Source organism: Sinocyclocheilus rhinocerous, unplaced genomic scaffold (assembly GCF_001515625.1).
Source record: "Sinocyclocheilus rhinocerous isolate Xijiao unplaced genomic scaffold, SAMN03320098_v1.1 scaffold1128, whole genome shotgun sequence".
In the NCBI taxonomy this organism is placed as follows: Eukaryota; Metazoa; Chordata; class Actinopteri; order Cypriniformes; family Cyprinidae; genus Sinocyclocheilus; species Sinocyclocheilus rhinocerous.
Window position 1 is genome coordinate 13,345 of NW_015632731.1, and position 9,671 is coordinate 23,015.

The 9,671-nt window shown below is 41.2% G+C and overlaps 1 long non-coding RNA gene across 2 annotated transcripts; it reads right to left on the reverse strand.

Annotated features, from left to right (window-relative positions):
* Window positions 1–787: 787 nt before the first annotated feature.
* LOC107742938 (uncharacterized) lies at window positions 788–1,720 on the reverse strand. Of its 2 annotated transcripts, none has more exons than XR_001640354.1 (3): window positions 1,582–1,720; window positions 1,407–1,507; window positions 788–1,004 (listed from the first exon to the last, which is right to left on the reverse strand). It is a non-coding gene; the product is annotated as an uncharacterized LOC107742938 (long non-coding RNA). The 2 variants fall into 2 exon arrangements; XR_001640355.1 differs by lacking the exon at window positions 788–1,004 and adding an exon at window positions 1,287–1,302.
* Window positions 1,721–9,671: the final 7,951 nt, after the last annotated feature.

Below are 9,671 nucleotides of genomic sequence, written 5' to 3' on the forward strand. Positions count from 1 at the left end.
TGTAATGCCCTCTTATTTCCTTTTCTTTTTTCCCCTTTGTCTGCTTTGCACTATGGTACTGATTGTTGTTGTTGTTTTTTATTTATTCTATTGATGTTATTCTTAATTGTTGTTATGTTTTTTTTTTGTTTGTTTTTTCCATAATGTAAAGTAAATGTTCAAATAAAGAAAAAAAAAAAAGATGTTTATCGCTATGAAATCACGTTCAAGAAGTCCCATTCAGCACACATCGCGATATTTGCCATCAGTTTACGTGTGCCACAGGTTGGATGTGTAAGTCGTAAATATGCTGTCTTAATGTGTTATAAAATTTAATTCTTTATTAATCAGATTAGCGCCGTATGTGTAATCGCTGTATTATATTGGTCATCCGAGGCTGTCTTTGAGTTTCATTGCGTTTAACTAAATGAACACACCTGCTAACTAGGGTGATTAAACGCTATCTGTCACGTGACGTGCCATGAACCTTGTGTGGCAATGCAGAGGGGAGGGGGAGGAGAGTTAATGTACGACTAAGTCAGAACACCCCTAAACCAAAAGACAACCGACTATGCCACGCCATAAAGAAACGGGGAAATAACCACCCAAATCAGGGACACAGGTTCGTAGGCTAAGTAAAACCCAAAGAGACGTGTAAACAATGTACAAACGCTTTATTCAAATTGTCACAACAAATTATGAAAACACTCAAGGGCATCAGTGTCACGTGTCGGATCACAATTAAACACCATATATCTGCAGCTCTGTATACTACACCAGATAAAGAAACAATTTAAGTATACTCACAAAGGAAAACAACCAAATAAACAGGCACAGGCTTTCCAGCAGCAAAGGCAGGCTAGCTGAAGTGAAGATCCTATCTGTACGCTAGTGCATCCCACGCACACAGTCACACCCACTCACACAGAGTAAAACGTGAATCCAAACAATACTGCACTCCACACGATTGTACCATCACCAGTACTCACTACCAGCTAGCCTCCCAGCCTCGGGCCCTACAGTGCCTAAAACAAACACAAAAGAAAATTTTACATTCCATAACACAATAAAAATACATCCATCAACTTAAACCAAAAAGAAAACAATATGTATAAAGAAATAATATCACAATGTTATATTTACAACAAACAAACAGGAAACAAAATATATAGAGCAGGAAAATAACAATGTTATTTTAAATTAAACAAAAAGAAAGAAAAGAAACAAAGGAAAGAAGCACAAAAGACGAGAAAATAACAAAAGAAAACAGCAGCGCCGTCCTCCTTTAACGCTGAGTGTAGACACTTCCGCCTTCTCCCGCGACTAACCAGCGCAGTGTCAGAGAAAAACCTCAGTCCACTAAAAGAAAGGGGCGATTACTAAAATATCACTTTTCTTGTGAACAAGAGAAAACGGATCGCCCCTACCGAAACGGATCGTTGTGCCGCACGAATTGTACCGTTGCTCTCAACTCATAACAAGCATAGAAGCTCATGCAGGAAGACACCTTCACCGAAGAATTTCACAGCTAAGTAGTAAATAAGCACCGGTTAACATCACCCGATGCTAAACGAGCAGCACGTAATACGAGCAGACACATACCTGACATGTAGTGGACAGCCTGCAACCCAACACAACGCATCAAATGGCCATTCCACGCGCATCTATACACGCGCACTCCATAGGTGCGGTCCCAGCAGTGACGTACACCAGGTGGCATAACTCCAGCCTTAAATACCCGGAAAGACAGGTTCTAATAGGCTATTGTGGATGACAACCACACGCCAATGAGGAAGGAGCCGAGGATAGTTGACTTGCGGGCCATGCCCGGATGGCCCAGGAACCACAGGTGCCTCGCCCTCAGCCTCCACCACAGGCTCCGGTGACACCAGGCCCTGACTCCCCAACCCAATGGCAACAGGCCCAATCCCCGGTACCACCCTAAACAAGTCCACTTCCTCCATGGAAGTGCCTCACCCTATTCACCTCGTTAACCGGTGCGATGGTGTAAATGGAACCTCCTGTTCCGGGGGCGCCTTTACTACCTGGTACACCACCGAGCTCCAGTGGTCCTGAATCTTGTGACGACCCTTTAGGCCATAGTTACGAAGGTAAACTAACTGGCCTTCGCCCAGGGGTGCATCCCGTACGTGGAAGTCATGCCTCTCCTTACGGTGTTCCGCTGCTATATGCAGCTGTTCCCGAGCCCCCTCAAAGGCCACCTGCAGTCTCGTCTGATGCTCCAACACCCAACTGTTAATACTACCAGAGCCCCTCTCCTGACCACGACCCAACAGAAAATCTACAGGTAGTCGTGGTTCCCATCCAAACATCAGGAAGTAGGGGGACTCCCCAGTCACTTGATGGGGAGTAGTATTATAACAGAAGAGTAGTTGAGGCAGTGCAGAGACCCAGTCCTCCTTCTGCGAACTGGGCAGCGTACGCAGAAGATTGTGCAGCGTCCGGTTAAAACGCTCACACTGCCCGTTGCCTGCAGGGTGCCATGGGGTAGTGCGAGACTTCTCCACCTGGTACAAGCTACATAGCTGCTGGATAAGGGATGACCCAAAACTATGGCCTTGGTCTGAGTGGATGCGAGCAGAAACACCAAACTTGCAAAACCACTCCGAAACAAGCACCTGAGCAACAGTTTCTGCCCGCTGATTCCGAGTCGGGACCGCCTGCGTAAATTTGGTAAAAACATCAGTCATTACCAATACGTTCTCTAGTCCTGAACATGAGGGCTCCAGCAAGGTGAAGTCAATGGCCAAGATCTCATTTGGCCTTTCTGCCAATAGGTGGCCCATCCCTATCCACCAGCCGATCCCATTGACGGCGTAACACCAGGGCAGCCTTGGGCAGCTGTCTACGCTCTGCTGGGGAAGGGGAAACTCTTTGTCTCCAAAACCCTAAAATCTGACGGTTACACTTTATTTCGATAGTCCACTTTAGACATTCTATTAAAACTATAAGTAACTTTGTAACTACATGTCAACTACATGTCAACAAATTCTCATTAATTTGCAACTACATGTCTACTAACTATCAGAGTAGACTGTTAGGGTAGGTTTAGGGTTAGTAGAATGTTGACAAAGAAAGTGTTAGAAGATATTAAGCAGACAGTCTACTAATACTCTAATTACTGCTAGTTGACATGTAGTTCCAAAGTTACTTACTGTTAATAGAATGTCTAAAGTGGACTATCGAAATAAAGTGTTACCAATCTGACCAATTACCGGGTCAGCCTGTTGACATATGGCCATGTCACCCTCAAAACCAGGCAACACAGAAACCACTGCCTGAGTTGCCTGTGGACGCAATTCCGCCGCGATCACCTGCTTAACCGTAGCCAGCACGTCAGTTCCCGGCAACAGCGCACTCACCTCGCACTGGCCGGAGGGGTCCTGCCTCGAAAGGGCATCCGCATTTCTATTACTCCTACCTGACCGATACTTAATAGTGAAATCAAATGCTGCAAGCTGGGCAGCCCAGCGCTGTTCAGTAGCAGCAAGCTTAGCTGTTAACAAATGGCTAAGAAGGTTATTGTCAGTACAGACAATACATTTGTGCCCCAAAAGATATTCATGGAACTTTTCAGTCATGGCCCACTTGAGCGCCAAGAAATCCAACTTCATGGAGCTGTAGTTAACCATGTGGCGCTCAGTGGGCCTAAGACTGCGGCTGGCATACGCAATGGGTCGTACTCTCCCACCCTGCGCCTGGGAGAGGACTGCCCCCAAGCCACCATAACTGGCGTCTACCTCTAAAATAAAGGGCAAGGAGAAGTCAGCGTATGCCAACACTGGAGCCTTCGTAAGCCTAACCTTCAATTCTTCAAAGCTCTGTTGGCACTGTTCTGACCAGGCATCAAGAAAGCTCTTACCAGCTCGCACCCGGGGCCTGACATCAGCACACTCAGCCACCACCTGGTGCAGGGGAGCTGCCAACTTTGCAAAGCCCTGCACGAAACGGCGATAGTAGCTGGCAAACCCTAGGAACGAGTGTAATTCAGATGCACCGGTGGGACGCCGCCAATGCGAAACTGCCTCAATCTTCCCGGGGTCAGTAGATACACCCTGAGCAGAGATCACATGTCCCAAATATTTCACCTCCTTTTGAAAGAATGTGCACTTCGCCAATTTGGCCTTCAAGCCCTCATGCTCCAAGCGACCCAACACAACCTCCAACCGCTCAAGGTGCTGCGAAACGGAAGAGGAGAATACCACACTTGGATCAGTTTTATATTCATATCAGGTTCAAAGATGTAAGTTGTATTTGTAGTAAAATCATGGTAACCACGACACTTACAATAGTAACTAGTTTTACTGTGAAATTTGAAGTTAAAACCCAGTTAACAGGACATTTACCATGTTTTTACCACAGTAACTGTAGTTTTACTGTGATATGTATAGTAATAGCACAGTAATCACCAAACGTACTATGGTTGTACCACTGTAATGGTAGTTTTGATGTGCTTTTATGACAGATATCACAGTAATCACAACATTTACTGTACCATGCTTGTAATACCTTTTAATGTAAAATTTAAAAAAATAATAATAAAAAAATCGGTATTTTTCCCATCTTGCAGCATTCTCTATATAATTCTATTTTATTTTCTCTCCCTTTTATTTTATTTTATTTTTAGCTGAAAAGACGTAAAGGAAGCAGTCAGCCCAGTCGTGTTTGCGGCGAGGTATTCCTTCAGAAACAGAGAAGACAGAAAGCTGCGGAGGCAGACATTTGCAGCGGTAGGTCTATGTTAGTTTTTGTAGAACTTTTCATTACCTTAATGGACACACTTATAGTGTTGTAAAAATGCAAGTGTTTACAGAGATTTATTTTAGTTTCAGCATTTTAAAATAAACTTCTAAATGTCTGTTCAGTAGTCCCTATAACAGATGACTATTTAATTTGTGGTGATAAAAAGCAGTTGCAAATGATGTACAAAATAAATATACTTTTCTTTGCACCAATAAAACATGCAACACTTTGTTTTACTACCAAATTATTTGTAATATCTAATTATTATTATTAATATTTTACTTACATTGGAAATGTTTCCGTGACCTCTCGAGATAGTGTGCGTTAAGGGCACTGCGCTTTGGCATTATTAAGGCCTGGGACAGTCTTGTGCATGCACTGTCACGTACACGCGCTCTCAAGTGGCCAAGACCACAAATGTGAGTATTTGGACAGGGTAAAAGTCTTAAAAATGCCCCATTAGTAAGAACCCTAAACACAGTCTCACATCAAAGTCTTAATAATTCAGTAATTCACTTTAACACTTGTATGATATTGTACAAGTGTACTTGTAGACAATCCTGCAACGTTTACTCTACTGCTGTCTTTAGTCATTGCCTCAGCCATTGTACAGTCTCATTTGACACTATCACAATATTGGTAAATCAGTTGCGCTCTTCTTGGAAAGCAGTCAGATGCCCCACACAGTCAGAAAGTTTATTATTGTCCATTGGCTTCTTAATAAATTACTTCAAATAGGCCCCATCAGTTCATGTTCCAACTATACATGATATCTCTCTGCACCTCATAATTGATCTGTTTCCATGAGTGGAATTGCTAGTTATGTGTCACGTGATATACAGTGGGTACGGAAAGTATTCAGATCCCCTTAAATTTTTCACTCTTTGTTATATTGCAGCCATTTGCTAAAATCATTTAAGTTAATTTTTTTTCCTCATTAATGTACACACAGCACCCCATATTGACAGAAAAACACAGAATTGTTGACATCTTTGCAGATTTATTAAAAAAGAAAAACGGAAATATCACATGGTCCTAAGTATTCAGACACTTTGCTGTGACACTCATATATTTAACTCACGTGCTGTCCATTTCTTCTGATCATCCTTCAGATGGTTCTACACCTTCATTTGAGTCAAGCTGTGTTTGATTATACTGATTGGACTTGATTAGGAAATTTGATTAATTTGTCAGAACCAGATCAATTACACTACTGATAACATTCCTGTTAGCATGTATTCATGTTTAAAAGAATTCATATGAATATAGCTTGCTATTAATGACTTGCTTTTAATAATGGATGCATTTAACATTTAATTATACAGCATTATATATTATTTTTATCATAAAAAGCATCAGTTCTCATCAGTAGTTTTAGTAAAAGACATATTCATGCACAGCCATCCCCTAGCTCCAGTCATGCAGTGAATTCATGATGCTATTGTCAAAGGTATATTTCTGCATTTGTATGTAGCAGGTGTTTGTTTTCCTGAACACTTTCTCTATCTTTCATTGTTCGGACAATTAATGTTTATTTGGTGCTGTGCTGATGATATTGCACCCACCCCATAACTGTTAAAAACTAAACAAAATGGCAAATTTGCACTTCAAATTGATGATTATACAGATTGCAGAGGACACTGTCATCTCCTGGCCAGTGTGCATACGCAGATGTATATTGTCATCGATACTTAATTGAAAGAGCGTTGTCTCAACTGGGGCATGTGTCATAGTATTTTCACAGATGGAGTGGCATCTATGACTGGAAAAGTAAAAGGACTGGTATCTATGGTGAAGAACCAAAACCTAGATGTGCAGATTACCCACTGCATGCTGCACCACAAAGCACTCGTCACAAAACCAATGCCCCCAGACCTGACTGTAGCATTAGAACAAGCTTCACATGCTATCGGAATAATCTGAAATATGAGTTTCCTAATCAGAAATTGAACATGAATGGCCTCTCAAGTCGTATGTATTACTACTATTTACTAGTTTATTTTGATACTCAAATTTCCGAATTAGGCGGGCCATTAACTTTAAACATGTTGGAGGGGACAATGATTGCTGCTGTTCTGTATTAGTTTTTCCCCCAACAACAACTATTTCACATTGTCTTGTCGTTAAAGTAGTGCTTATTTATATATAGGCATTTTAAGCATATTGTATGTATTATAAGCTGTGAAATAGGCATGTATTTGATAGAAATTCCAGAATCGTCAACAAGCTGACTATTTAGTGCGGTGAATGCTTATGGTTATCAACAAATGGAATATTACATTTTATTCTTTCCGACAACAAATCACTAGAATGCAACAAGCTTGTAATCACGACTTCATAAGTGGGAAATAGTACGTTTCCGATAGCACGTGAAGGCAGCAGAGAAGTGCTCTCGCTCAGCACAATGGTGTGCATCATTTTGTTAACTTTGTGGTTTATTTTGAGTCGTTTGGGACAAGGTGACACATGGCCCTCTCACAATGTATCGCTTTTGCCGCTCAGAAATATTCATGCAGTGGAGCTGCACATATCAGAAGTTCCGCGCCCAGGTGCGGTTAGCGCTCACACTACATGTGTACCATGCCAGAGCCCAACTGAACCATGCTATGGCCCACCTCTTCCAATCAAGCCCGATCGCAGTATGGAGCGATCACACTAGTCAAACAACCCGATTGCATACCTCAAAGACATTTTAGTCACTTAAATGAGCTTAACACAAAGATCGATGGAAAGAATGAAAATATTTTAACAGCAACAAACAAACTTAATGGTTTCAAGGCCAAACACAAGCTGTGGAAGAAATACTGATAAATAAAAACATCGACATGTTTCTCTTAACAGCAGAGGACCCCGCTCATAAGACACCAGTTCTATTAAAATCTATAGCTGCACATCTGAAAGCGCTACAAGAAAGGTTTCAGTTTTACTTCCCCGCTGCTAATGAAAACTTTGACTGGATCTGTTATCCTTTTAACCCTCTCTCATTAGAATCGGCAAAGATGTTGCCAATCAAAGTGCAAGAAGAACTGGCGGAACTCTGTATGGATTGCACTTTGAAATTAAAATTTGGAGAAATGTCTTTGGATGAATTTTGGCTGCAGGTGGGACATAAATACTCTATCTCAGAATGTGCCATCAATGTGCTGTTGCCGTTTTCAACCTCTTACTTGCGTGAGCTAGACTAGACTCTTGATCGTGTTGCCTCTGATGTGATAGCCAATGAGAGTGAGCAAGCGTCACCTAGCAAATGTTGTTTGCTTCTATAGCTGAAATTTGGCAGCCACAAACATGCCATGAAAGTAGAGTACTGAGAAAGAACATCACCCATATTATTATTTTTTTTCTATTTTGGTTTTCACTGTACAACAGAACATGTGCCAGGAGAACCAACTGACACTGTGAGTCTCTGTGAGATCTTGTGTCACTGTCAAATTATTCCTACACATTTTGCACACATATAAATGGTTGTATATCTAATTAGATGTCTATCGATGTATTCAAGTGAGAGAAAATGCAAGCTCAGTTCTTTAGTAATGTGATACTGATGAGTTTTGGTGTATTATAAGTTCAAATATGTCTGTTGGTTAAAGGGGTGGTTGACTGTTTTTTTTGTTTTTGTTTTTTTCTAGTGTAAGGGAAACAGGTCAATTTAGCTCAAAGGGAATCATTTAAGATTTTAAAGGGAATTTGGACAGAATCACTGTTTTACAGCTGATCACTGAGACGGCCAGCGATTCATTCATTGGGCCGTATAACATCAACTCTGCAATGGATATTTATATCCAAAATATAGTGAAAACACTATTAAATAGCACAGTAACAAGATCGGCAGTTTAAGACACTAACTTGTGAGCACAAAACACAAGATACTTCTCTTTTCAATATAAATAAGGCTTTATTGGATAAATCTAAGACATATAAACTAATCTAACACATAAACACACGCATGATTCGGTCTGATACCCTACACTAGGCTTGATTGTGTTTATGGGGTGCAGCCTAACATGTTAATGCATCGTTTAAAAAACAAACAAACCAAAAAACATTATTTTTCACATAATTTACCTTTATTCTACACCGCTCTGTCCCTTTTCAGATAAACGCTCTGATGATTTCTTGGTTTTATGAGCCCCTCCCTCAGAAATACGCAATGGGCTCAGATTTGTTAGCTGGCCCGTGTGTTGTGATTCGCTAAACCGCCTAGTGCGCATTCAAAAACGTCACGCCCCTCACCTCTGTGTGCTCTGGTTGTATTGTAAACAATGGCTTCGTCGATATTGCTTATCATTTTTAGCCCGATTGAGACCTAGCGAATATTCGTGAAGGGGATTGCGCAGAACCTGTGCAAGCACAGCTCTTACAGGACATTTCAGAATGGTATGTTTCTTCGTTTGTTGTTGCTACATACTTTTAGATACGCTGTTATTGTCACGGCCCTGGACACTTTGTGTTGTGTTTTCCCTCCCCAGGTGTGCCGTGTTCCCTTTAATTAGTCATTCCTTGCACCTGTGTTTTCCCAATCACCCAGTGTTTAAAAGCCCCAGTCCTTTCAGTTAGACATTGTCGGTCCTCAAACGTCATTCCCTGTGTTCCAGTGTCTCCTACGTTCCCCGTGTGATCATTAAAGACTGTGAATTGAAGTTATCTCCGTGTTTCCTCGTTCCTCGCTCCTTGCCTCCCGAGAAGTGTGACAATAATATAATATAATATAATTAGTGGTGGAAAGAGTACTAAGAAATTGTACTTAAGTAAAAATATTGCTACTTAAGGAATAATTTACTTGAGTACAAGTAAAAGTACTGAAAAATAATATGACTCAAGTAAGAGTAAAAAAGTAATTTGCTGAAAAACTACTCCAGTTACTGCGTTGCAAAGTACTTTAGTATTATTGTTCTATTTTTACCCAAAATGAGACGATGTGAGCATTA